The 25,892-nt window shown below is 43.9% G+C and overlaps 1 long non-coding RNA gene across 1 annotated transcript; it reads left to right on the top strand.

The window, feature by feature from the left end:
- The first annotated feature begins 2,984 nt into the window (after window positions 1–2,984).
- On the top strand, window positions 2,985–25,604 carry LOC307216622. The gene is made up of 3 exons (XR_013839228.1): window positions 2,985–3,106; window positions 3,780–3,988; window positions 25,273–25,604. It is a non-coding gene; the product is annotated as an uncharacterized lncRNA (long non-coding RNA).
- Window positions 25,605–25,892: the final 288 nt, after the last annotated feature.

The raw sequence follows: 25,892 nt of genomic DNA, 5'->3' as shown, positions 1-25,892 counted from the left end.
CTTTAATGTACACATTTCTGCCTAATATCCACAATTTTGCAAAGCATTTTTTTCCCTGATGGAAAGCATTTTTGTAAGTTATTTTCACAAATATATGCATTTTAATGCGCACATTGCTGTAGTGTTTGCATTTTGTGCATGTGATTTAGCTAGAGAACTGCAATGCGAAACCCGGAGAAGCGTGAATTTCAAAGGATGATTGTGTTTCCGTTTGTGTGTTGTGCATTGTGTATGTGATCCGCACTGTGCAGAATAGGTGAGTTTGCCTTTAAGTGCAAACGGAATCAGATTTCTCCCCCTCCCGTAGCGCCAAGTGCATAAACTCACTTTGCTAATTTTTGTTTGTGAAATGTAGAAGCAGATTCTAAACAGGAGGTGCAATAAAGCTTTTTCTTTATGGGGAGGGTGGTAGTTAAGTTACGAGGAGTCTCACTCAATATGATGCCTTTAAAAAGCTTTTATGAAAATTAAATGTTGATATTTATGTTCTTAATATGTTGAAGAATCGTTGGGATATTTGGCATAGATGGGGCCATTAAGAAAATATATTGAGAGGGCAAAATCCATCAATGTTCTGTAATATGAGTGTCAATAGTAACTAATCATACATTCCCCTCATTTCTGGCCCTGCATGTGCCATACAGCTAATGTGTCAAGAGTGGTCTTTCTTGGCGTTTGGTTCAGGAAATCACGGGGCAGCTTTTGTTCCCAGCTCCCTAGAGCGCAAGCCTAAAGTAATTCTGCCAACTTCAGTGGAATTGTATCAGTGGGACTCAGATCAATATCTGTCCCCAGAAGGGTAGCAAGAGGTGATTTTCCTTTGCTTGACGTGCGAAGCAAAAGGGGTCAGGCCAGGGGCAATAGTCTCCCGAGAGGAGGCGGCAGTGAAAATAAAAGCAGAGAAGTGCTCAATCAATGTTGGAGCATTTAAGGTGGCATATCAATTTGCACAGTGCAGGCGCCACTGGAAGCTGGCAGCAGTGCCACCGTTTATCCAAATAGGTGCTGTTTGAGCGCTGTGAACACTAAGGACTCCTCTTGTGTCATATTGGATCCCTTCGCCCATTTAATTGTTTGGGCAGCTGTTTGCATTCTCTGACGAAAGGCATGCCCGACTCTAACTAAGCTTAAGCAACTGAAATAGCTTTTGTGTTCTTTTTCTGTTTGTACGCCTTCATTTTCTCTGTTGCAGGCCACCTCTAACATTAGACATAGTGAGACAGCTTGGCGGGGGACTGCTTTGGGACAGGAAGTTGTGGCAAGGTGTTAAAAGGACAGAACTGTCCCCTGTGCCCCCTAAGCAAACATGTCCCAGGTGTGGTGGAGCCACCCCTTTGCTAGTGCTTCCATACCTTCCAACATTTCTCCGATGAAAACAGGGATGCCAATAATAATAATAATAATAATAATAATAATAATAATAATAATACTCTGCCCATCTCACTGGGTTGCTCCAGCCACTCTGGGTGGCATTATAAAACATAATAAAACATTAAACATAAAAAACTTCCCAATACAGGGCTGCTTTCAGGTGTTCTTCTAAAGTTTGTATAGTTACTTATCTCATTCGCTCAGAGGGGTCCCATAACCCCATACCCTCCAGCATACTCTCCAACAATTCTCTGATGAAAATAGGGACGTCCTAAGGAAAAGCAGCACATTGTGGGATCAAATCAGAAACTGGGATGGCTTCTGTAAAGCCGGGACTGTCCCTGGAAAATAGGGGCATTTGGAGGGTCTGTTCTGCTGCTGCCAGAAAGCTGTCACTGTAACAAGTCTTGATACAGTGGTGCCTCGCAAGGCGAAATTAATCCGTTCCGTGAGGCTCTTTGTCTAGCGGTTTTTTCGTCTTGCGAAGCAAGCCCATTGACAGCTTAGCGGATTAGCGCTATTAGCGGTTTAGCGGCTTTTAGCGATCAGCTGTTAAGCGGCTTATCAGCGGAACAGCTGATAAGCGGCTTAGCAGCTTAGGAAAAGGGGGGGAAAGGGGGGGAAACCCGCAGGACGTTTTTGTCTTGCGAAGCAAGCCCATAGGGAAATTCGTTTTGCGAAGCGCCTCCAAAACGGAAAACCCTTTCGTCTAGCGGGTTTTCTGTCTTGCTAGGCGTTCGTCTTGCGGGGCACCACTGTACAAGATCCACCTTTGATAAGCTTCATCTCCTTCTCTCCAAAAGCCGTGTGATCCGGAGTAAAAAGAAGAACCTTGGCAAATGCCACTTTCACACTATGACATCACTTTAAAGCACTAGAATGCCTCTTTAAGCAGTGATGACTTCCCCCAAAGGATTCTGGGAGCTTTAGTAGGTGAAGGGTGCTGAGAGCTGTTAGATGACCTCTGTTCCTTGCCCATAGCTACAGTTTCCAGAAGCCTCTGTGAAGAGGGATTGATTGTTACATCACACTGGCAACTGTAGCTCTGGGAGGGGGACTAACAAGGCCAGAGAGAGTGAGAGTGAGATGGAGGATCACATTTGCAACCCCCCCCCCCCCGCCACAGCTCAAGGTTCTCCACTTCTGATATAACCATTGTGCTATACCCTCCTCAGTGAAATCCATATGGTACCGTGGCTGACATAGTTTTGGTACCAGGTACCAGAGACGAAAGGGAGAAACGTGCTAAGAGGAAAGAACACTTGGCAAACTCTCACCGTGATCAACTCCCGCCTGGAAGAGTTTGTATTTGTATTTGATATCCCGCTTTATCACTACCCGAAGGAGTCTCAAAGTGGCTAACATTCTCCTTTCCCTTCCTCCCCCACAACAAACACTCTGTGAGGTGAGTGAGGCTGAGAGACTTCAGAGAAGTGTGACTGGCCCAAGGTCACTCAGCAGCTGCATGTGGAGGAACGGGGAAGCGAACCCGGTTCACCAGATTAGGAGTCCACCGCTCTTAACCACTACATCATGCTGGCTCTCCTACCACTACACTCTCCTACCACTCTCTTAACCACTACACCACGCTGGCTGGAAACCAATGTCCCCACTGTGGAAGGATGCGTGGATCCAGAATTGGCCTCCACAGTCACTTATGGACTCACTGTTAAATCTGTGTTCATGGAAGAGAATCTTACTCAGCTACGAGTGATCACCATAGAAAGAAGACCAGGTAAACATTTTCACCAAAACTTTTCAAGTGAACCTGTTTTATTGTTGGTGTGCCGCCCAAGCTTCTTATTATTTATTCAAAGGCCTTGTTTGCCATTTGTTATATATTTTATGAAATATTAATGTTTTATATGGTTTTCCCTCTCTCCCTTGCCAATGGTATAATGTATATGTATATGTTTTTAAAAGTAAGTCATTTAGAAAACCTTATAAGTAACAAGGTAATAAGTTTAACTAATAAAAAATAATAAAATAATAATAATATCAACAACAACAACAATGAACACTGCTGGCTGGGGCTGATAGGGTCCAGAAACATCTGCAGGGCTACAGGTTCCTCAGCCCTATTCTAAAGGGATCGACAAAAGATTAGACTGTGAAATGAAAAAGGTCAAGAAAAGGGAATAAGCAGAAGGCAATGTTTCTGTGAAGACTTTTCCAGATGGTATTGTCAGTTTAATTTATTTCCTTGCTTGCAGTCTGACACTGTCCTTCGTTTTACCTAAGCATTGTGGCACATATGGTTTGATGATCACCTGCTGTTCGGAGATGCCCCATCGTACAGGCCCAACGGGGGAAACAAAGGACAGAATGTCGGAGCATTTCTTTAGTTTCCAAAGCTTTGAAAACACACTCTTCAGGCGTAATGTTGAAAAATCCATTTCCCCCTCCAGACCATCTGCAGCCTACTTTGATGAATCCCAGGAGCCTTTTGATGGCGGTGACAGTGGTCAAGAGTTGTGTGTGTTTAGCAATCCCTTCTCCCATATGTGTTCAGGAACCCTGAAGGCATTTGTGAAATCAACCATCTGACTGTATTTGGACTCTGGAGTTTCTGCTCTTCTGTTTTTTGCAACTTCGAGCCACGTTCGTTCAAAGCAAGGTTAGTATGGTGGTTATTTTAGCATCATGGTTAGAAATTTGATGTGGAGCAGCAGAAAAAAATGGAGAGTAGCAAGGAACATGGCAAAGAGCTTCCACCCTTTTCTCTCCCTCTTCCCTCTCACCACTACTTGCTGGCTCTGTATTTGGGAACAGCCACCGTAGTTGCATCTCTGCTTCATCAAGAAAGCATCTCATTCCAGCAGAGGGTCTGTAGGAGCTTGCTCTGAATGCAGGGTGAGGGGAGAGACTCCATCAGGCAAGGCCTCCTTCCACCTGCCTTGCCCCACCCTCTGGCCCTAGGAGTCCTCATAAGGAAGCTGTGCCTGAAGGAAGAACTTGAGGGGAGAGACCTCCTTCCACCTGCCTTGCTCTACCTCTGCTTCTCAATGTGTATTGTATTGCTTTATGTACTGTGGCTTGCCGTTGTTTTATTGATTATAGTTTAGATATTATTGTAACTGTTGAGTGGATTTCTGTTTAACTTTTATAGGTTGATTATTATTTTATACTATTCTAATGATTGTTGAACGCTACTTTTTTGATGGAGGTTGCCTATTTTAAAGTTATGTTTTATTATCACATTTTTGTATTGCATTAGATTGTTATAAGATGTACAGTGGTGCCCCGCAAGACGAATGCCTCGCAAGACGGAAAACTCGCTAGACGAAAGAGTTTTCCGTTTTGGAGGTGCTTCGCAAAACGAATTTCCTATGGGCTTGCTTCGCAAGACGAAAATGTATTGCGAGTTCCTGCGGGTTCCCCCCCCCCTTTTTCTAAGCCGCTAAGCCGCTTATCCGCTTATCCGCTAAGCCGATAAGCCGCTAAACCGCTAATAGCGCTAATCCGCTAAGCCATCAATGGGCTTGCTTCGCAAGAAGAAAAAACCGCTAGACGAAGAGACTCGCGGAACGGATTCTTTTCGTCTTGCGAGGCACCACTGTACATTTTTTGTTTCTTCAGCTTGTAAACCACCTTGAGTATTGTAAGATAGAAAGGCGGTATACAAATTAAAAATGATGATGATGATGATGATGTTTGCTGCTCAAACAAGCTCTCTGCTCAGCCTGCCAAGGTCCTGGTTTGAGTGGATGGGTGATTGAGGTGCTGTGTCCAGGGAGACCTGCTCAAGCAGAGAGGCTACAAGAGCTCTCCTCTGAGTCAGCTTCATCAAACTGGGAAGCAAGCAGAGAGGAGTACAGAGACCAGATGGGCTGACTTCCAGTTTGCAGGATCTACTTTAGATTGTTGTTCTACTAGATCTCTGAGATCCACCAGCCTATTTTGTGAGGTGCAAAGTGTCTGGACCACCATGGGAGACATGAATGGGGGATTTCCTCCCAAGGCAAATGGCAGCTTCAAAGGAGCATTTTTCTTCAAGACAACAGCAGGGAGGAAATTGTTAATTCTCTTCTGATCCTGAGAATTAGCATCTCCCATAATTGCAACCAAGGCCGCTTACATACTTCCCAGGCTGTGATATTTCAAAAGCTGCAAGGTATAGGAATATTATTGCAAAATATGATGTTTTTATGATATAGTGGCATATAAATATTTCTATAAATAAGTATATTTGTATGCTGCTTTTCAGGGCTAAACTCAGCAAGGCAACTCTCCTCATACAAAAATATCAGCCAGACTCCCCACCCCCAACCCTGATTTCTAGTCCGAATGGTCTTCCTTGTAGGTGATTTTACGAATTCAGGCAAGAGTTACACTGAGCATTGGGGAAACACTTCTCAAATCCACATATTATAGGAAATGATCTAGATTCTAACCAGTGTTATTTCAATTTTGCTTAAGTATTTATAAGGCATCTATCACATGTGTTGTTTAGACGTTTGGAGTCAGCCTTATTTACAGACATTACATCTGCAATTTTGCTGAATGCAAGCATTCTGGCACGGTGCCTCATAGATATTCTGCATCTGGGATAATTTTCATGACCTTGCAAGAACACTTACTGGAAAAAGGCAGGTTTATATCCCACCACACAATTTTTTAAAATCCCAAGAAGGGAGGTGGAAGAAAGTGGAATAATAAAAATTAGACCACTAATAATTATGTAAGTAACAGTCATCTTGTTTGTTTGCTTGCTTTTTTAAAGAAAAGCTTATACAGCTTAAGGTCTTTATTAGGTCCATAATGGGTTTGTCTAGCTTCTTGTTTTATAAATTGGGCACATCTATCCTATAAATTGGGTGCATCTATCCTATAAATGGACGTGGGTGACACTGTGGTCTAAACCACTGAGCCTAGCGGTTCGAATCCTCGCGACGGGGTGAGCTCCTGTTGTTCGGTCCCAGCTCCTGCCCACCTAGCAGTTATAAAGCACGCTGTGCAAGTAGATAAATAGGTACAGCTCTGGCGGGAAGGTAAACAGCGTTTCTGTGTGCTGCTCTGGTTCGCCAGAACCAGCTTAGTCATGCTGGCCACATGACCCGGAAGCTGTACGCCGGCTCCCTCAGCCAGTAAAGCGAGATGAGTACCGCAACTCCAGAGTCGTCCACGACTGGACCCAATGGTCAGGGGTCCCTTTACCTTTACCTTCACCCTATAAATAGACTGGTCACCTATGGTGGTTCCTTCCACCATTCCTCTGCATCCAACCAGCCCTTGACTTTACCTGGGCAATAAGGGTCTTTGGGTGGTAGATGACTGGGTCTGATCCCTCCTTTCTACCATCCAGATAATACCATGTGTGATTAGGAGGGCTTGTTAGAGTTGGTATCTTTAACAGGGCACATGGTTGCCCAGCTCATGCCTTTCTTCTCCTTTATACAAAGGGGAAGGGTAGTATAAGTTGGGGAACCATGTGATTGGGCATCTCCATGATGGGGATGGGGAACCTGTGGTCCCTCTGCTGCTGTTGGACTCCAACTCCCATCAACCCCTACCCAGCAGGGCCAAAGGTCCCAATGGTGATGGGAGTTGTAGTCCAGCAACATCTGCCGAGCCACACCCCCAGTTTAGAGCAAGTGGGCATGCCTCTCCGCTGGCAGCACAGGGAGGAGTACTTTTGGCCAGGCCTACCATGACTACAGATCCTGAAGCTGAGGCTCCAATACTTTGGTCACCTCATGAGAAGAGAAGACTCCCTGGAAAAGACCCTGATGTTGGGAAAGATGGAGGGCGCAAGGAGAAGGGGATGACAGAGGATGAGAGGGTTGGGCAGTGTTCTCGAAGCTACCAGCATGAGTTTGACCAAACTGCGGGAGGCAGTGGAAGACAGGAGTGCCTGGCGTGCTCTGGTCCACTCACGAAGAGTTGGACACGACTAAACGACTAAATGACTAAACAACAACAACCACGACTACTCAGCTGGAATTTGTTTCTATAAAGTTAGAAGCTCTTCTGGGATGAGAAATGTGATGTTAAGTCTGGCTAGAAGAAGACAGATTTCATGCTTATACTTCTCTCCGCATATAAAAATACTGGAAATTCTACCTTGTTTGCTGATACACCTTATGATTCAGGTGCAGAGTTACTTTTGCTGACTTACGGTGATGCCAAGACCACAAGAGCCATATTATTTATAACGTCATTCTAAAAATCATTGATACAAAAGTTGGTGGACACCCTTCGTGATCACAGTCTTTGTTGAATCAGCTCTTTTCCCATGTTGCAATCCAATTATTTCCCATACAATAAGAGAGGATAAGGGTGAAGGAAACACTTGAAACACATTCCTTGGGTTGGGGCAACCAATATGGTGTCCTCCAGATGTTTCTGACTCCCAGCCAGCATGGCCAATAGGCAGGGAAGATGGAAGTGCTAATTGAAAAGCCTAGTTTTGGAAGAAAAGCAGAATCCTAGCGTGACTTAGTTGTATAACTGCACCATATTTGTTACATTTATTAATCCTTTCCCAGTCGGCTTTGCCCAATTTCTGTTTTTGTCTGTTGCCTTGTCCACATCCTTTCCTGAGGAACCTGCCTTGCCCCCCCCTCTTCTCTTCAGCCAATCAGCTGTAACTATGTTAATGGGATATCTACTGTGGTTGCTAGGAAAGCAGCAACTGACAAAAACAGTGATTTGTGACATCAGCATTGTGACATCAGGCCAAAGATCTACCAAGTCCAGCATTCTGTTCTCACAGTGTCCATCTAGATGCATCTAGGAAGCCCGCAAACAACAGCAACTGGATTCCCAGCAACTGGTGTTCAGAGACATATTGCCTTCAACAATTCAGGCAGAACATAGCCATCAGAACCAGTAGCCACTGGTAGCCTTGTCATTCTCAACTTTCCCTTTTAATGATATTCAGGTTGGTAGCCATCAATATATCTTGTGGTAGCAAATTCCACAGTTTGTCTATGTGCTGCGTGACAAAGTACTTTGTTTTATCTGTCCTGACTCTTCCTTTTTTTTTTTAATTGATACAACAAGGAAAAAAAGAAAAGTAAACACAGATACAGAAATACCCACAGGAATAACAATAAACACAAAATTTTCTTAACAAACAATAATACATAAGTTGGTCTTAACACTATAGACCCGACCTTCCATCTATTCCTTATTTCAATTACTTCTTGCCAATACACACTTTTATCATAATTTAACTTCTTCTTAATATATCTTAACTCTTATGTCTAACTTGCAACTGTTACTGAAGTTCCTCGAATGCTGCAACAGAGTTTAAACTACTATATTTATATTTCAAATATTATTTGAAAACCTCCCATTTTGAGACAAATTTCTATTTTGATTTATTCTTTATTTTTTCTGATAGACCATCTAATTCAGCATGTTCTGTCAGCTTTTGGATCCATTCATGTACAGAGGGAATTTCAATACTTTTCCATTTTGCCACGATAAGAACTCTTGCTGCCGCCATGGCGTATAAAAAGATAAAAGGTAAAGGTAAAGGTACCCCTGCCCGTACGGGCCAGTCTTGCCAGACTCTGGGGTTGGTGCGCCCATCTCACTCAAGAGGCCGGGGGCCAGCGCTGTCCGGAGACACTTCCGGGTCACGTGGCCAGCGTGACATCGCTGCTCTGGCCAGAGCCAGAGCCAGAGCCGCACACGGAAACGCCGTTTACCTTCCCGCTAGTAAGCGGTCCCTATTTATCTACTTGCACCCAGGGGTGCTTTCGAACTGCTAGGTTGGCAGGCGCTGGGACCGAACGACGGGAGCGCACCCCGCCGCAGGGATTTGAACCGCCGACCTTTCGATCGGCAAGCCCTAGGCGCTGAGGCTTTTACCCACAGCGCCACCTGCGTCCCATGCGTATAAAAAGATACCCTTCATTTTTTGCGGAATATCCATTGTCCTGACTCTTCCAACATTCAGCTTATATGAAAGAGGGAGAAGAAACCCACATTATCAAATCAGACCTTCTTGCTCCTTGCCTTGGGCGAATTGTGGGTCATGAAAAGCTCTTAACATCCTTTTCTCTTGATCCATCCCAAATATATTTGCTGGCTGGTGCTCGGGAAACCATAGAGATAAGGAATCAAGCAAGCAAAGATGGTAGCAATGGGTGCATGGTTCCAGACTGCATTCCTATTTAGGAATGCCTATGCTGAAGAATATAGCATTTGTCATGCACTGAGCTTGATTCTGAATGAAGTAAGAACAGGGAAAGAGAGATCCTTCCCTCTCTCCGAAAAGCACTAGGAACTGCCAAGGAAAAAAGGGTTTTTATTTGTTATATGGTGTGATGATAACTTTCCAGCCTGATCAATAAAGGCATTAACAGAGCCATGGTACGTTTGGCAAAAGCCTCTGCTGCTCAGATTCAGAGAGATATATGTCTGTATGAAGTTCCATCTGACATCACACTGCTACTCTGAATGAATGTGAAGGGCCCATCTGTGTAGGCTAGAGCCTTAATTCAACACAACAAGTGACATTCAGCGTCTAGACTGAAAAGGAAGGACAAGGGTTATGTTGATGTCATACTCTGACATGGAAAATCTAGAGGAAAATGCCTAACGGTTTCATTCCATTAGACCTGCTCCCCTCCTCTCCTGTCTCCCACCCCACCCCATTTCCAAGCAAGTGGTAGTGGGACTATTAAAGAAAATCAAGCTGCAAATTAGCATAAGATTAAAACACATGTGCAAGAATCCTTTTCCTAAGCCCATTTATTCAGCGCTAGCAAAATGAAGCCCATTATGATGGGGCTTTTTTTGTGTGTGTGTGAGAGTGTGTGTCTAGGGAGAGTTTGTGCATTTGGAGGTTCCCTGGTTTGTGCAGTTTGTGCACAGAAGCCCACTGCATGCAATTTCTATGAATTAGGCTCCAGTGTTTGTGGTGCAATGCAGATTTTATCCTCATTGCTGTCATTACCCTGATTGGAAATTAAACCATTGGGCTTCATCTGCCCTGGTCATGTTAGCCGTTTGGAACAAACCTTATGCTTAGATGCATAGTTCTCCCTTTTACCTACCTAGCCCCATCCTGTGTTCTGTTGGTCACACTGCAGTGTGACGTTGGAGCATGCTGGAATGTTGGAACAGGTTTCTTGTATATGTCTGCTGCTACAGTGGCCCAGCTGAGAGATGGAAAGGGCTCCGCGTTATGTTCCTGAAAAACCACAGGGTTTGCGACAGGAGATCAGGAATAGGACCAAGTGACAATCACGGTTACATGCCAGACAATTTGGGTCAAGAGACAGACTTAAAACACAGGACTGCAATATCCAAGAGTAATTTGTGTGGCTGATAGGAAGGGGAAGAGGGCTGGCTAGGCTAGTCTGAGACTGAAGAAGGCCAGCCCACATACATGAATGCTTCTGAAGAAATAAAAATAAATTAATCTCCAAACACAGAAAACCAGCACGACAGGGAGAAGGCTGCCCTAGAACTTTTCTTCCTGAAATGCCTAGCTTCTTGATGTAGAGATGATCAACATGGAGCACCCCACATAAGAACAAAACAAGTTGGAAGAACAAGAGACTCTTCATCTCAGGGTGGTGGATTTGAGTCCCACGTTGGGCAGAAGATTCCTGCATTGTAGGGGGTTGGACTAGGGGGTTGGGCCCCTTCCAACTCTACAGTTCTATGATTTCATGCTGGAGCACATCAAAAGTCCTTCTAGTCCAGCATCTTTCTTCCCACAGTGGCCAGCCAGCTATTTCCACCAGGAATCCCACATGCTCTCTGCCCAGACTGCAGTCTGACGAAGCATAGACCATACAGACCATAGGCGCCATACATTTATGAAATTTGGTGACTTTGCGTAGGATGCTCTGATAGTGCCTGCTGTGGTTGCTAAGTCTCTGGGATTGGTTAACCCCAGTGATTTCTGTGCGACTTTACTGGAAAACTGGAAGACATGGTTTGCATTTGCTTGTGTATTTTTCTTTTACCACCCAATTGTGTTGTCCTTAATAGCTACCAGTGTATGTTTTGATTGTATGGTTTCCTTGGGGTGCCTTTGACTCCAATATCCGATTGGAGTGATTATTTAGTTGTTGTTGTTTTTTTTAAAAAATGTACCAACCAACCAATACTGAAAAATACTGTAAAGAAGGGGAAAAAATGAGAGAATGTATGTCAAGTGCTTTGAATGCTCCAAAATGCAACTTTATTACCGCAGCAAATTTGGAATTCCAATAACGTAACATGAGGTTTAAAAATCACTTTAATAGATGGTGATGTTTCTACTCCAGCAACTCCTAGCAGAGACTGGCGAATAAGTGAGATTTTGGTAGCTCCCAAACAGTGCTGGTTTCCCAAAGTCATTGGTTTTCAGTCATCCATCTGAGAGTTGCGAAGAAGGATCATGAATAGGATTTCATGTTGTCTTTTTTTTTTTTTTTGCACTCCCCCAACAGATGCCACAATTTCCTTGAGCGCCTTTGTAGACAGCAAAAATTAAAAATTAAATTGGGTTGTTGTTGTTGTTTTTCATTTGGAATGGATTAGTTGATTGCAATTTATAGCACAATAAGCAACCTCCCCGAAGCCTTATATGGCAAATGCACTATAACCTTTGTAGATTTACTACCTATGTGATAAATGTTACTGAGCTAATAATAAGGTGAAGGGAAAGCAAGGCCACGTTTACCTGATTTTTCTGCTTTAGAGGGAAATTGCTAGATGGCAGATTTCGTGGTCTAGCTGGCTTTATTGCTCATTTTCAGTTTTGCAGCTTTCTTTGTTTGTTCTCATGGGTCATAATGACTTCTGCAAGAAAAAGAAATTGCATTTTCCTGGGCGCACTGAGCCAGGGTGTTAGGCAAATGTGAAAGGTGATGATGGAATTTGGATTGGCTTCCAAACCAAGCTCAGGTCACTGAGGTTTAAAAATATTCCTTTTGAAACCAGTTCATATGTAAAATCCTTATAGGCTAGTAAAAGTAAATTAGAGACAGAGCTAAACCTACTGCATTTTTGGGGGTGGTGGTGGGATTTTCTGCAGTGTTTGAAAAGTGCCTTCCCTTTACAAAAAATATTCATTTATTTCATTATATTTTCTTCACTTGTCTTCACTCACCATTGCCCTCACTTGCCCTCCACGACAGCTTTCTGTAGGCAAACTTACATTTTCATTTCACTCCTATCAAAGTATGTTACCTAATGTTGAATTTTGTGGGTGGGGGAAATCATACTTATGACTACCGTAATCTAGAAATGGTGGCAAAGCACCCACTGAGAAAAATGGTACAAAATCCAAAGAAAACCATGGCTTTAAAGAGGATTGAGGAAAGTTGAATATAGATGCAATCTAGGTGCTTTTTGGTTGAAACTTTCCATCCCTTCAACATGGCTGGTTTTAGTTTCTACCTTAAAATCAAAACTAAGGAAGAGTTAGTGCACCTCTAAATGAAATAACACACAATGTTATTTTAGGGTTGATGTTTTACATTGCTTGCCTATTGGAAAACTTTGCTATATATGAAGCTCACCAAGACCAGTTCTTCTGTTTTCTGTTTTCTTTAGGGAGGGAGGGCGGGAGGAAGAGAGAGGAAGAAACAAGCTCCATTTTCAGATGTAAAAGATCCTGGCCTCTTGCCAGCTGCTAGACATTCAAGAGGTATAGTGTAATTCATCCGGCAGTAACGTAAAGTTTTGTTAGCAGACTCTGTGCTGGCTGCATTACTAATGTTCCATTAAATTGGCCAGCTCCATATTAAAAGAAAGATCTATGTGCTCTGCACACCCTTGCAACAATAATGCTTGACAATAATTACAGTGACACCCAAGTGGAGGTGGTCTGGTTGGCACCAACAGCACAATATTTCTCTTTAACAGGCGCTTGATCAAACATGTTAGCAAACAACGGGAAAGGTTAAGATTATAGCAACAAGGTGGGGGGAAACCCCAGAGATGTTAGGCTGTCTTTTTCTTATTACTCATGCTTAAGAGAATATTTTCAACATGAATGAAAAACCTACACGGGACAAATGCCCTGCATAATTAAAACTCCTGACCTGCACTCACCTGCCCAAAAGGAACTGTGTGTCATGGTAGGAAAGCTGTTTTTGTTGTGGTCCTTTGGGAAGCAGAAAAAACGAGCTAGCTGTGCTTGTTAGTTATACAATATATCACAAGAGAGACCTCTTTAGATGGGGGAAGCTATGGGTCCTCCTACCAGCACATAGGAACATAGGAAACCAGGCCCTCTGACGGTCCCTATTTTCCAGGGACAGCCCCGGATTCACAGAAGCTGTCTCAATTTCTGATTTGATCCTGGAACGTTCTGCTTTTCCTTAGGATTTTCCCTTATTTTCATCAGAGAAATGTTGGAGGGGACGTATCTATTTTCATTGGAGAAACATTGGAGGGTATTGAAAAGGCTGTCCCTATTTTCATCGGAGAAATGGGGGGGGGGGGAACTATGGAGTTCTGTGACTCCTGAGCTAAGGAGATAAGTAACTAGACAACCTTTAGAAGACATGTGGAGAGAAGTTTTTAATGTCAAATTTTTTATTATGTGGGAAGCTGCTCCAAAAAGCTCAACAACTTTGGTCTCTTAAAAAAAGCTCTGCCCCAGGCACCGGTGGTGTTGCTACACTGCTGCTTTCCTTAGACATTATTATAGTTTGGCATTCTGGGCTTCTAGATCACCCATGGGTGATATGTGGAATTCTATATCACCCATGGGACCCATTGAACACATCTCCCAAGTCTTCCTCTTATTCCCTGCCCCCAACTTTCTCTCCTCCTCATGGTTCCTTCCATGGCATGGGGGCTAGCCTGGAAACCTCTGTTTGGCTGCTGCAGTATCAGACAAGTCCCAAATTCTGTGCCTCTTTTTTCATTCCCTCAGAATTGCCGCATACAAAGTGTAGCCCCCTGATGGCACGCTAGTATATGGAACTGATCATTGCTACTTTCCATGTAGGGTTGCCAATTGATGAGGGGAAAAATAGCTGGCCTGCTCCTGTGCTTTTCAGATCACGCTGAGGTCCAGAAATCAGCAGCTGAAGGCAGCACGTCAGGGCATGACGATAGGCACCTTCACCTGCCAAGGCCTGCTAAGAGCCGAAACAGAAGCTGGTAAAGAAGAATTGGCAACCTCACCTCAGTTTGAGAGCTGAATGCTTTAAGCCACCCTTGCCCAACGCTGTCCAAAATTGTGTCAGATTTTCCTGCTGCGTTCCCCTCCTTGACTTTGAGGAGGTGATGTGCATCCTTTTGTCTGCTCTGGACTTATTAACTTGCGCTCCAAGTTCACAGCCCAGGAGTGAATGTGGAGAAACCTAATTTAAATCAGTTGGCAATTTCTATTACAGAGGGAGGAATAGGAACTGTCGGCAGGCCACTTCCAGATGCTCTCTCTCCTCTGGAAATCAATCCCTCAATTGAAATGGGCTGTGTTGTTTGCTTAATGAAATCCTGTATTCCATAGTCAATAATGCAGACACGCTGCTTTTAGCATTAAAAAAAATAAAAAAATCCAAAACAGCTGAGTTATTAATGTTAGAAAAACAGTGGCAAGGCCAGACTCAGCAACTAATACTCTTCATGATGTTTATTGGCACTAAACATATATTATGTAGTCATTAAGCAGGATGGTTGTGTGCAGTCTCCGTAATATTTTTTCATGCTTTCATTGTGTTAGAATGGTAGGTTCTGTGTCGTGTAGAAACACAGACAAGCCCTTGATGTTAATGATCTCTTAAAACCACACAAGATAAAGCGCACTATAATATGCCATTTTACTAATGACTTGATAATATATCCGCCCCCTCTCAACATTGCCTCCTCTGTTCATTCATAATCTTACTAAAATCCGCTTTCCCCTGCTTTATCTGATGAGCTGTCTCTATTTCCCTGTGTTTCAAGCCAAACCTTCCCACTAACTCAGCCATATTAATGAGCACAAAAATTATAAGCCATGTTTTTACTCACCCACATATCACTTTGTTAAGTTTTTTTTTTTTAGTCAAATTTTACAGAAGCTTTCCTGCCTGGTCGTCTTGAGGCAACTCCTGTTCACCACAGGAGACTAGCCAAGGCTCTATATAGCTTTGCCAACCATCTCTAACTGCTGCAGTCATTTTTGGCAACACTATACTATTTTTTGTTACAAGGGGTTGTAGCCAACCACAGCATTATGATAGCAGACACCACTTACGCCTACGCAGTGGGGCATCCAGTTTTGAAGGTCCCAATGTGGATTGCCCATTCCCCAAAAGGTTTCTTCAAAGGATCCAAGATGGGGGTGGCAGCCCTGCAGAACGGTATAAGATATGATATGGAACACTCTTGTAGGTGCCCTGCCTTGCATGAGTGGAAGGCTTTCTGCTACTGCGAGACCAATAGTGCCAAAGTCAATCCAGTGGAACATCCCTATTTGTGTCAGAGAAACGTGGGTTAATGTGAAATGTCCTATACAGGTTTATCAAGACAACAGGTCCTGTTTGGCTTTGCTAGCTTCAGAGAGTTGCAAGCAAAGAACCAAGTACTTGCAGATCAAATTACATCGTGCAAGGGAGTGTGTTTAGAAAGGGCTCATTCAGGTGTCCTATATGCCAGGAAACAAAATTCCTGCAGATCTGTTGTCTAAGGTTGTTAACAGAGAACAACTTCAGGTATATGTACAGCGGTTGCAGTTGGGTTGAAATACTCTGCCATAGGTTCTATGGAAAGGGGGAGGATGTTGGAAAATTCCATTCCACCTTTAGTTGCAGACATGGAACTGTTGCATGTCACATGTCTGTTTACATATCAGCACAGCTTGCTGGGAACTTCCGTTGTGTATATAGCTTTTGCTTTCCCTTGTCTCTTGGAGAAGACAAAAAAAGAGATGACATGTTTCTTTGTCCTGATTTATGATTAATAAATCCATAGTTGTAGTATGCTTCCACAAGCCCCATGCCTATTCTGTGCACGCAGTTCGCTCTGCTGACATAGTGTGCCCTGGCTTTGAAGCCCGGGTCGCTGAATTACATCAGAGCAGAGGCTGATGGGTCTTCGCAACGGGATGGCTGGAAGGAGAAAACTCAGCTGGGGGCTAGTCAGCTGGCCTTTCAACCCTCTGCATGCCGACAGTTCTGTGACCCCCAAGCCAAGGAGATGAATAACTATATAACCTATAGAAGACATGAAGGCAGCTTTTTTAAAAAAAAAGTTTCACGTTTTATTATGTTTTTATATATGTTGGAAGCTGCCCAGAGTGTTTGGGGCAACCCAGTCAGATGGGCAGGGCATAAATAATTACGCACCTTTAGGTGCCAGGCGTAAACATTCTTTTTTAAGAAGGCCTTTGGCTGATCTGTTTGACATTCTATACCCTTTTAAAATGTGGCTCTTTTCGGGGTGTTTGTGTGTTATTAGGTTGTTGTTTTTTTCTGATTATATATGTTGTGATCTTTTCTGTGAATCGCCCTGAGACCTCCGGGTATAGGGCGGTGTATAAACTCAATTAATAATAATTAATAATAATAATAATTTTCATTGGAGAAATGTTGGAGTGTGTGGGGATGCCTTTGAAAAGCAGACATAAACATTCTAAGGCTGCAGTCCTATGGATACTTATGGAATAATCTTTGCATGAGGGCCCAAGAAAACTGGTGGGAGAATGACTAGTTTGCATGCAAACCCCTTTTCCAAGTGAAAGGGGCTTATGGAGGGTGTTTTGTCTAGACTCTCCCCCAAATGCAGCTGGCTCTGCATTCACTGAAAGCTGCATCCTCTTCTGTGCAGGACGGCTGCAGTACTCTTCACTCTGAGTCTGGGTTGAACAGATGAGAATCACGGGCACCCTCTCATCCATGAACTGACCTGGGCTGACCCTTCTTAACTTATGAGAGCTGACAAGATCGCAGCCTGAGGTGATATGACCAGTGGCACTTCTTCTGCCTGCCTGTTTTCTTCCTTCCTTCCGCTTTACACTTATGTGAGTGTGTGTCTTAGTCTTCCCTAAATATTGTAACTCAAGCTGACAAAATCCAGGAACTTGCAGATCGAGTCTCTTGGTTTGTCCTGAGCTCACCCTGCTATGCCGAAGCTCTTGGCTAATATCTGTGATATTGCCTTCAGTGGGGCAGTGGTAGATGAATTAAACACAACTTTTTACTCCTTCCTCCCTTCTCTCTTCTCCCCCTCTCCCCCCTCTGTATTTATTAGTAGTGAATTGAGGTTAACAACCACAATTCAGCCCTAGAAGTGATAACAATAATAGGTTACAGAGCATCTTCCTTGGTCGCAATCTGGGCAGAGGCACCAAAAGTGGGCATCTAAGATCATGCAGCATGTCCCCAGATATTAAAATACAGTGGTACCTCGGGTTACATATGCTTCAGGTTACATACGCTTCAGGTTACAGACTCCGCTAACCCAGAAATAGTACCTCGGGTTAAGAACTTTGCTTCAGGATGAGAACAGAAATCGTGCTCTGGTGGCGCAGCGGCAGCAGGAGGCCCCATTAGCTAAAGTGGTGCTTCAGGTTAAGAACAGTTTCAAGTTAAGAACGGACCTCCCGAATGAATTAAGTACTTAGCCCGAGGTACCACTGTAATGCTAAATGATGTGGCAGGCATTTCAGTATGGAACAGTCAGGTGAGTTTTTAAAATGGAATAGTGAAAAGCTGGTAGCAGCTTACTCAGAGTCTGATTGAGGGCAGCAGGCCTGGTACATCGGGTGCCAGGTTTCAGGGTATCAGTTTCCTCCCCCATGGTAGTAGATAAGCAGAACAAAGGAAAAGGAGTCTTCTTACCAGTTAGAAACTTTAATAATCACAGCGAACACATCTCCCAGAATGGCAGTGCTCCCAGTTAAGGACCCCACCCCCTTCTGTCCCTATTAATCTACATCACTTCTACGTTTTATAATCTGAGCTTCTACCCTCTGTGCTTTCTGTTCTGCCACTTTCTGAGCTCTCTGTGACTTTGGAGAAAGGGTGGGAATGCTGTCCAGAGACTGTGAATCTGTTAACCCTCTCTCTTCCAGTTTTTCCCCCTCCTAGCTGTTCCCCATCCAGTATTTCCCAGCTTCTGCCTTCTGAACTATGTCCCTCTGCAAACCACTGTTCCAAATCGATACTGTCCTCCCGCTCCTGGGAAGATTCAGGGGGAGGGGGAGGCTCCCACTCCTCCTCCTCAGTGCAGTCCTCCTCAGCATGGTCCCTGACACAGGGGCACACTTGCTGTTTCTCATTGGCTCTTTGTCTGCAGCAGCCTAACACAGGAAAGCACATTCAGCAATGGAATACTGTTGGTGGGAAATGAGTCAAAAACAACAACCAGATATAGGTGGCACGGGGCAGCAGCAGTTGCCTATGCTTTGGCCAATAGCTTTGAGCAGTAACAGTCTGTCTCATCAGCATGAACTTTGGATTTCGGTAGCTGTTCTTGAAGACAGGATATTGTCTGAAGGCAATAACAGGCTGGAGGTGGGCCCCAAAATGGGAAACTGAATCAGAACAAGACAGAGGTGTTAGGTGTTCTGAGATCCTGATTCTGGGAAAGGGTGAGGAAGGAGCAGTTGTGTCATTTGGGGTACTCATGGATCACATGTAACCTTAGTGGTCTATTTCCAGCTACAGCTGGTTTGGCAGCTATGGTCCATCCTAGTCCCAGGTGACTTGACTGCTGTACTTCATGCTTTGGTAGCCTCCACAATGGATCATTGCAGATATGTGGAACCTCAGATAGGGCTCCAGACACCTCTATCTGCCTTTCAGGACTCCTCCTAGGCTCCTAGGTTCCATCCCTTACTAGTCCTGCTCTGCACCCTCCTCAAGTGTGTTTTATTTTTTTTTTATTTTTTTGGCCTGGCTGGAAATTTTTACCTTGAACTGACATGGGCTTCAAAAGCCCCACACATGAGACTCTCTTTTGGCTGTTCTCATAGTTTGGTATCACCTTTCAGAGTGAGCAATCTGGGTCCTAGTTCTCTATCTTCATCTCAGGTTATTATTGTCCTCAGTTACACCCACAAGGTAGGGTTTACTTTTATTGGGACTACAGTATTTCCATCATCCAGAGATGGGATCCAACTCTCATTCTCATCTGTTGCGTGCCTCATTGAACTACTCTTTTCAACTATATCAGGACCCACAGGATTGGTCTGCCTGTCGCTAAAGTCCACTGGTCTTCCCTTGTAAGCGCCTTTGGGGCTTTAAAAGCAACCAGGACCTTTTCAGTTGTGGCTCTTTCAGCAAGGCTCTTTGAAACGCCTTGCTCAAAGAAGACTGCCAAGTTACCTTTCTCCTAGCTTTTAGGAGGCTGGTTGAACACATTTATTTTGTAAAGCTTTCAGGATTAAATGCTGCTATTTTAACCCTGACATTTGTGTGCTCTCTATTATGGGCATATTTTATTTTTTAAAAAATATTATTAGGGTTTTATTTCTTATTTTAAATACAATGGTACCTCGTGTTAAGAATGCAAATCATCCTGGGGGTCCGTTCTTATCCTGAAACTGTTCTTAACCTGAGGTACCAATTAGCTAATGGGACCTCCTGCTGCTTTTATGTGGCTGCCGCGCGATTTCTCTTCTCATCCTGAAACAAAGTTCTTAATCCGAGGTACTATTTCTGGGTTAGCGAAGCCTGTAACCTGAAGCATCTGTAACCTGAAGCGCCTGTAACCCGAGGTACCAATGTAAGATTTAATGCTAGGTAAGGGTAAAGGGACCCCTGACTATTAACTCCAGTCTCGGGTGACTCTGGGGAGCAGTGCACGGAAACACCGTTTACCTTCCCGCCGGAGCGGTACCTATTTATCTACTTGCACTTTGACGTGCTTTCGAACTGCTAGGTTGGCAGGAGCAGGGACCGAGCAATGGGAGCTCACCCCGTCATGGGGATTCAAACCGCCAACCTTCCGATCGGCAAGTCCAAGAGGCTCAGTGGTTAAGCCACAGCACCACCTGTGTCCCAATCCGATTTAATGCTATTTTATGCATATTACCTCGGAGATCCATTTGGACTGAAAGGCTGCACAGGAATTAAATAAAGTCCATCACACCAAACTTTTCTAGTGGAAACATCTAGGTTTGCAAAAGCATTTAGTCCCAAAGCAGTAAAAAGGGTGGTGGGTGGGAAGTAGGTGAGATAATTTGCATATGAAAACCAATATTTCATCGTATGCATCTTCCTCTGATAATAGGAAATTATCTCCAAGGAGGTACAGCTCTGTAGAAATCTAATTGGACTTCTAACAACTTGCAGAAAGAAAACTCTTAATGCCACATTTTAACACATGCAAATGTTGGATATTGTTTAAAAACAACCACCTCCCAGCATACGAGCTCAATATGGTGTGCATCAAGGGAGTGTAGTGTAAATGGCCCCATTCTCCACGCAATTCATGCATGTAACTCCCATTGACATGAAAGGATGCTGTGAGCAACTCTGGCTGAGCTAACTATAGCGTTAACAAGAAGCTCACAATTAGAGACAATTACCTTGGGCTTTTTGCACCTGGTGCTTACAAGGTGCCTTTGTTGGCAGGATTCCTTGCAGGAGAGAATCTTTTTCCAGCCTGTGCTCCCCCAGAGTCTGAAAAATCTTGTTGAGAAGTCCTTTAGTCTAAGGCCTAGATCTTACTGAAGTGGTAAACTTGTGTCGGGGCCGTTCCACTTTGGACTGTAGGTCGTGGGATGGAACTGTCACCTCCCTCCTAGCCACTACAAGCGGGGAGGGGAGATTCTTACACATAGAAAACCAGCATGTCAGAACAAAGGCTAGGCCAAGAGTCTTGTCCTTCACATATGTGCTTTGTTTTTGTTGAGTAACAGAGCACTCAGTGGTGTCAGTCCCTGCAAAAAAAAGTGGTACAGCTCTCACACAAGATGACCACCTTGGTTCCCCCTTACTGATTCCCAAATATGATCCTGGGAACTAAACTAATAGTGTGGGCTGGGACAATTGTCAAGGGTGCTGGGTGGAAAATCCATGGAACTCAGATGTCTGTTGCTGGTGGGGGGAATATTATTGTTCTTCAGTAGTCACTCCCCTAGTTTAGTGGTTCTCAAAGTGCTCAGGAGAATATTAGGGTTCTTTGAAAGCTTATTAGGGATTTCTCCACGAGCAGATCAGTAATGGGAAACAAGCTTCTCTGAAAGGCAAGCTTGCTTACCACTATCAGCCCCGTCCCCCAGAATGTGCAGCTGCCAGAGAATGCTGGGTGTGTTCTGGGTTGCACCCAATTTAAGAGCAATAACAATGAATGCTTGATGCACTTGGCTAGTTCTGCAGGTAAATTATGGCTGTGCTCCAGAATTCTCAGCAACGTGCCTGTCCTGGTGAAGATGCTGATCACACAGGAAGGGTGATGGCCCAAGCAAGAGGGAGGTCAGTAGATCCAGGGAGGCAAGGTGAGGATCAGCACCCTGGACAGGGACCAGGGTGTTGGTCACAGGACCAGAGTTAGTTATCCTGCCCCATGAGGCAGAACATACCAGTTATCTCAGCAGCGTCCTGGAGCAACTGACAGATCTTTATAGCCTGGGGTAGGAATTCATAGAGCAGAGGCCCCACCTCCTAAATGCTGAATCTGGTCAGTGGCTTCCTCTGCAGCTGTTGGCTTCTTCTAGGCTCTGGGGTTTCAAGGAGTGGGGATACACCCTCAAGGGCTCGCTTGGTTCTCTGAGGAATCTGTGGACCATTCATCAGAGTTCAGCAGCAGAGGTGTATCTGTGGGGTTCAGGGGAGGAGATTCAGGCTCTGGTGCTCATGTCTCCTCATGGGACAGACCATGGAACTGATCCATCTCCTCAGAGCTGCTTTCATGGAAGGATTCAGTCCCCAAGAATTAGTGGTCTGAGGTCAGCACAGTGCCAAGTCTCTGTGGCAAATGTGGCATGGGCAGATCTCCCAGGAGCCAAACATTGTAAAGGTCACCACACCAGTTAGTAGAAAGGTCAAGAATTGCAGAAATGAAGACCTTTAGGTTCTGGATAAAAATTAAATTAAATTCCAGGAGTGCTGGAATCTGTGGGGAAGAAGAGGGAAAAACAGTGGGGTGGAAGATGAACAAAACCAGGAAGATATTTTCTTTGGCCAATGGAAATGTTCCTAAAGAAACAGAAATGACACAGCTGTTCCTCTAACATTCAAAATCTTGCTTCGCCCAGCATTTCCCCAAAGTATTCCCCCCTCCACTCAGCCCTGTTGCGGCCACAGTGAAATTGATATCAACCTGCCCCTTATAGGTTGTTTGCAAAATCAACAAGAAGAATTTCACACTTGCTTAAAAACAAACATTCAGACTAATTGAATTCAGGAACAAGAACAATCTCTCCTGTCCTCTGTCTGTACATGATATATGCTCTCTCTTATCAGGAGTGCCTGACGTTAGAAGGGACGCACGACCTAACAACAGTGTTTGCTTTCTTTTGCTAGGAATTTCTCCATTCTCTTCACACTGCAATTTAATTTTCTTCATTGGTTGAATATCTGGAGCAGGGTTCAGTCCAATGAAAAGAGCTTCAGGCTCTGTTTATCTATCTACAGACACATACCCCTTTGGATTGGCAAGGAATATTTGGGCATTTAAATTTAAACACACCATCTATGAGATATGAATGTTATAGCCAGTTCAAAGGAACGACTGCTCCTTCACTGCCTTGCATGGCAATGTGATATTCCAATTTTGCAAGTACAATGACCTTGGAGCATTTATACAAATGTGCAGTGAGCACATATCTTTCACAGTGTCCACAGAAACTGGATGACTGCTCAGATGAGGCTGCTGTTACAGCTGGCTTTGTTGACATATTGTCAAGGTCAACCTTAACATTAGGTAGATTGAGATAGCTGCCTCAGGCAATGGAAGTTTGGAAGTGTCTCTGTGTGATAGGAGTCCCCCAAGCTGTTTCCTCTGAGTCCTGCACATGTTCCTGTCCTCCTGAACCGGTGCCCAAGCAGCAGTGATGCTTGTACATGCGTTGCTCCACTCACATGACACACACTGGTGCCACAGATGCTGCACTATAGCCATGCAGAGAAGTGAGCAAGTTGCAGTGAGGTGTTGGAGCACAGCCATGCGTGTGACATAGCCTGCCCTATGAGCTAGTTTGCAGATCTCAGATGCAGTGGAGAAGATTGTCCCATTGCCAGCAATGAAATAAAATTCAGCTTCCAGTCTGGCTTCTATATGGTCACAATAGATCTTGCTTCTGAATCATAGAATTGTAGGAGTTGGAATGAACCCTGAGGACCATCTTGTCCAACCCCCTGCGATGCAGGAATATGCACCTATCCCATACAGGGATCAAACCTGCAACCATGCTCTAACCAAGGGAGCATTTTTCATGCTACAATATGTCCTCGAGCAGTTAAGGATTTACAGTGGTACCGTATTTTTCGCACCATAACACTCACATTTTTCCTCCTAGAAAGTAAGGGGAAATATCTGTGCGTGTTATGGAGGGAATGCCTACGGGTGGCAATGCCTATGGATTTTCCTCCTCTAAAAACTACGTGCGTGTTATGGTCGGGTGCATGCTATAGAGTGGAAAATACGGTACCTTTTTATGAGTCTGGGATCCATTCCGGAGCCCCGGACGCTCAGCGAAAAGGATGCTCGACAAAGCACCGCTCTGTGCATGTGCGTGGAGTGGTTTGCACTTCTGCGCATGCACGAGCAGCAAACCTGGAAGTAACCTGTTCCGGTACTTCCAGGTTTGCCGTGGATGTCCGCCGAAATGGACGCTGGACAGGGCGGACTTATACGGAGGTACCACTGTAGTTCCATTTGTACTAAACTGTGTGGATAACGTCAACTAAGACAGAGGGCTTATACACTCGGGACATATTATTGCTGTGCTCTTCTGATTACCTCTTCATAACCACAAGCCTACTTCTAAGTGATGTCTATAGATAATTAACTAGCGAACATCGACCTGCAACTGATGTCCTGCAAACTTAGTTCAGGTGGCTTGTCCTATCAGCACTGGGATCTTTTTGGGGACAGAAAGGGCTAAGGTGAAGTAGAGTTCATAAGAGAGAGGAATAAAGATATGGATGGGGGAGAAGAGGAAGAAAACATGAAACAGGAATCCCATATGCAAGTTTGGGGTTAAAGGTGGCCTAAAAGGCTGGAGATCCCTGTGCTTTGCTTGAGCAATGCCAAATGACAACTATTGGGTCTTAAAATTAAGTTACTGCGTGGTGAATGTTATAGAAGGTAGCTATATGATCCCCGAGTGAATGTAGCTATATGATCACATGATCTGGTGACAATCCACTCCATAGAAGCAAGTAACAATTATGAATGAACCCCAAGCCAAACTAGTCTTTTGTATATGGTAAATCAATACTTCCCCTAAACCATTTGGCAAATTCTACTTCCACTAAATCAAAGTGAATACTTGTAGTATGGCTCTTCTGAAAACCCTCTCCCCCCCCCCCTTATCTTTGTATCTACCGATACGTTTTAGTTTTTAGTCTGCAGCCCATGCAATCTACAATGAAGAATTTTTATTGTACACATAATTTTGTGTTTTTTACTGTTTTTTTATCTCTTGTATTTTTCAATTTCCTTGTTCACCAATTAGATATTTTCCTTTAAGTTCTTTAAATAAACAATATTTTGGCTAGTGTAGCCCTAAGAAACTGCGCCACCTCTGGCTGAAATCTCACTTTGTTCACAAGTTTACCTTAGGCGAGTTCCTGTTGCTCAGTGCCTGTGACCCCTTTCTTTAATATGGGAAAAGCATCTTATAAGAATTATAAGATTAGCAACGTAATAGTTGCCAAGTGCTTTGGGCACTGTGTACATGCTAAAAACTATGATGATTTACCTTTTAAGTATAACTGAGTGAAGACTGTTCTCCTTCTCTTTAGTGTTCAGATGTGTGTCCTAGAAAAGGGATATGTAAAATTGTGCTGTCTAAGACTGCTGCTGCAGTTTCTTTATATATTTTCACTTTCTCAGAATGAAACAAAACTCCTTTGTGGACCGAGATGCTCTGTGTACAGAAATGAATGGAAGGTTTCCTGGAAAAAAGGAGAGGAAGAGTGGCATCTTGGATGATTGACAAGATAATTATTTTAATTAGTCCAGACCATACCCTTAGTCGAAATGTGCAGTAGATGCACAACCTTTTTTTAAATTTAAAGCACAGATTAGAACTTTTGAATAGCCTATTGCAGTGGTCCCCAAACTGTGATCCACCAGCCTCATGGCGGTCTGCATTTGCATATGGACTTGTGGTTGAAGATGTGAGATGGCATATCCATTGTATTAAATATTAATATATGTTTCTGTATTTTCTTGCTTTTATTTCTCATACTGCATTTTGTTATATTATGGTGTGAATTCTAGAACTGCAGCATCATGTTCAGGGGGAAGATGCTACCGACTTCAAATTTTTGTCTATAATGCTTCAGTTAATTCTAAGGAAGGAAGTTCTCAGATTAGGGGTGATCCACGTTTTCAATCTTTACATAATTATTTCAGCCCAAGAAAATTGCACTTCTGCTAAGTGCTCCGAAAAGATGAAAGATGAAGACATAGTCTGCACATGAATGAGCACACACACATCTTAGATCTTC

Source organism: Podarcis cretensis, assembly GCF_951804945.1.
Source record: "Podarcis cretensis genome assembly, chromosome: 5".
Taxonomy (NCBI): Eukaryota; Metazoa; Chordata; class Lepidosauria; order Squamata; family Lacertidae; genus Podarcis; species Podarcis cretensis.
The sequence above is the reverse complement of the archived record's forward strand: the minus strand, read 5'-3'. Positions and strand labels throughout refer to the sequence as shown.